The 3,513-nt window shown below is 47.7% G+C and overlaps 1 pseudogene; it reads left to right on the top strand.

Moving 5' to 3' along the window:
- The first annotated feature begins 2,503 nt into the window (after positions 1–2,503).
- LOC132351045 (small ribosomal subunit protein eS17-like) lies at positions 2,504–2,919 on the top strand (annotated as a pseudogene).
- Positions 2,920–3,513: the final 594 nt, after the last annotated feature.

Raw genomic sequence — 3,513 nt, 5'->3', positions numbered from 1 at the left:
GAGGAGGAGGGGGAAGAGGTGTTTCCCCCTTGGGAACAACAAGAAAATCACAATGATAATAATAACACTTGTATCAGTAATAGACATAAAAGTTGTTCCATTTGGTGCGCAGGAAGTCGTCTGTGACATCCAGGGAGTAATTCAGTAGAGTAATTCAGAAATCCAAGACAGAGTAAAAGGAGCTGAGAAGTGAGTGTATAGCAAAAAAGCAGATGCAGCGGGTGTAAACCCCTATTTTAAAAAGTTTGGCCAAACTTCTGAGAATTCTGAGATTCCTATTCCATCCCCATTCGTGTCATTAGTTGCAGCGGATACTTTCAGTTAGTCCCACACTCAGACGTCTGCAGCCTCTTCCTTCCCACTGCTCAAGGCTATTACCAGGAAGAAAAAGGGAAACCACTCAGTTAGGATCTTCTTTATAAATTTTCATTGAGAGAAAATCAACAAAACTGCTGAGTTGATTCCAAGAGCTGCAGCGTAGGGTCCAACGACAAAAATGAACTCCACTCAAATCTCTGGCAAGTGAGGGGGAGACTTTTGTCCTTCAGCCTGAAGGTGTTCACAGATTTGATTGGGAGGGGAAAACTCGAGTCCTCCCTTAGGACTGCATTCTTTGCTGAGAACTGCAAAGAAAGATCCTCTTTCCTCCTGCTTGACTTTTCTCATGCGCCTCTCCTGGATGAATATCATAGCAACACTTTTTCTTTTTTATAAATTTATTTACTTTATTTATTTATTTTTGGCTTCATTGGGTCTTTGTTGCTGCGCGGGCTTTCTCTAGTTGCGGTGAGCGGGGGCTACCCTTTGTTGTGGTGCGAGGGCTTCTCATTGCAGTGGCTTCTCTTGTTGCGGAGCACAGGCTCTAGGCACGTGGGCTTCAGTAGTTGTGGCACACGGGCTCAGCAGTTGTGCTGCACGGGCTTAGTTGCTCCGCAGCATGTGGGATCCTCCCGGACCAGCGCTTGAACCCAGGTCCCCTGCATTGGCAGGTGGATTCTTAACCACTGCGCCACCAGGGAAGTCTACACAGTAACACTTTTACCTCACTCTCATAGAGCAGAACACAGTAGCCCAGAGAAGGCCCCTCAGATCTCCTTCTTTGGAAGCAAAATCGACTCAGCCCCAGCTGCTGGCCCTGAATCTGGCCCCGAGTTTGTTGAAGCCACACTTCACTTCTCTCAGGCTGCTCCCAGCCGACGAGCATGTGGGGGACACCAAGACAGACGCATTCCTGCAAGATGTAGGACTCCTCTCACACACACTTGAGCTTGAGAACGCCCCATTGTCTTGCTAAAACTCTCTTGGGACTGCAGTGTCCTCTAAGACTCTGCCCCCCTACCTTTCTTCCTTCCCACCTCATTCACGGGTGTCAGACCCAAGAAGGCACCTTATGGGTCTCCCAGCTACCTCCCCTTCACAGGTGTGTCAGGCACAGCTAATCCCATCTTGGCCTTGGCATTTGGAAGAACTGAACTAACACCTGCAGTTTAGTAGAAGTAGTGGATTAGCCACTAGGTGTTGGGGTAATATTGCGAGAGGCACTAGGAGAAGAATAATAGATTTAGCGTCACAAACCCTGGACTAACTGAGTTTTACAACCCTGAGCCTGGAGAATGGAGATGAAAGCAATAACACTTAACGGGTACTAATAATACAACCTTACTGTGTTGCAAGCATCAAATGATATTGTTTGTTTAGACATACTTTGTAAACTATAAAAAACTTTACAAATACTATTTATTAATAATAGTACATAATAATGATGATAAGAACACTTTGTTGTCAGAAACTCTGAACTGTTTGTACTCACAAACCTTCTGGCACCAAATGGGTGGGGTTTATTCCCACAACGACCTAGTCCGTTATTCTCCAGATACCAGCTGGTAGTCCTATAATTGAATTCAATTCTGACACTAACTACCCAGAGTTAGCAGAGACCCAAAGGTTAAAGGTTCAGTCTCACAAGACTGCCTTCACTTCAGACGCCAGTTTCCATACTTCTGACCAACTGGCTGTAATTCAGGGGTTCCAACGACCCCCTCCTCAGGTTCCACAATTTGCTAGGATGGCCTGCAGAACTCAGGGAAACAGTTTATTTACTATTACTGGTTTGTTATGAAAGGACATAACTCAGGAACTGCCATTTAGAAGAGATGCCTAGGCCGAGGTCTATAGGGACACAGGGCTTCCATACCCCCTCTGGGTGGACCGCCCTCCCAGAACTTCCGACATGTTCACCGACCTAGAAGCTCTCCACACCCCATCACCTAGGGATTTTTATGAAGGCTCCAGTGCACAGGCATGGTTGGTTAAATCATTGACCATCGGTGACTGACCACCATGTCTAACTCCTCTCCCCTCACAGAATTGGAGGGGAGGGTGGGCTGCAAGTTCCAACCGTCTAACCACGTGCTTGGTTCCTCTGGCAACCAGTTCCACCATGAAACCATCTAGGGGTCCATAAAGAGTCACCTCATTGCTCTTCTACCAAGGACCCACCAACATGGGCGGCTCTCACGCCAAAACCATGAAGAAGGCGGCCCGGGTCATTGTCGAGAAGTACTACACACGCCTGGGCAATGCCTTCCATGCCAACAAGCTCATGTGCGAGGAGATCGCATGATTCCCAGCAAGAAGCTCTGCAACAAGATCGCAGGCTATGTCACACATCTGATGAAGCAGATTCAGAGAGGCCCAGTGAGACGTATCTCCATCAAGCTGCAGGAGGAGGTGAGAGAGAGGAGAGATTGATTACGTGCCTGAGGTCTCAGCCCTGGATCAAGAAATCATTGAAGTAGAACCTGACACTGAGAAAATGCTGAAGTCCTTAGACTTTGGCAGTCTGTCCAACCTGCAGGTCACTCAGCCAACAGGTGGGATGAATTTCAAAACACCACGTGGAGCCGTTTGACTCTTTCTACTGTGCTGTATTATTTTGAATAAACATCGGACAAAAAAAAAAAAGAGTCACCTCATTAACATAAACACAGGTATGGTTAAAAGGGGCTTATTATGAATAACAGAAGACACACTTCCGGGCTTCCCTGGTGGTGCAGTGGTTGAGAATCTGCCTGCCGATGCAGGGGACATGGATTCGAGCCCTGGTCTGGGAGGATCCCGCATGCCGCGGAGCAACTGGGTCCGTGGGCCAGAATTACTGAGCCTGCAAGTCTGGGGCCTGTGCTCCGCAACAGGAGAGGCCGCGATGGTGAGAGGCCCGCGCACCGCGATGAAGAGTGGCCCCCGCTTGCTGCGACTGGAGAGGGCCCTCTCACAGAAGCGAAGACCCAACACAGCCATAAATAAATAAATAAATTAAAATAAAAAAAAAAAAGACACTCCTCTCACCCCTAACACTCAGGGAATCCAAGAATTTTAGCTCTGTGCCAGCAACTGGGGGCAAAGACGAAATATATTCTTGTCCCAGGAACCAAAACACTCTTTCATTGTCAGAAACCAGGTTGAAATAACACGGCTAAGAGAATGGATTCTGTGCCTAAATTCTCTCCCTAC

Source organism: Balaenoptera ricei, chromosome 16 (genome assembly GCF_028023285.1).
Source record: "Balaenoptera ricei isolate mBalRic1 chromosome 16, mBalRic1.hap2, whole genome shotgun sequence".
In the NCBI taxonomy this organism is placed as follows: domain Eukaryota; kingdom Metazoa; phylum Chordata; class Mammalia; order Artiodactyla; family Balaenopteridae; genus Balaenoptera; species Balaenoptera ricei.
The sequence above is the reverse complement of the archived record's forward strand: the minus strand, read 5'-3'. Positions and strand labels throughout refer to the sequence as shown.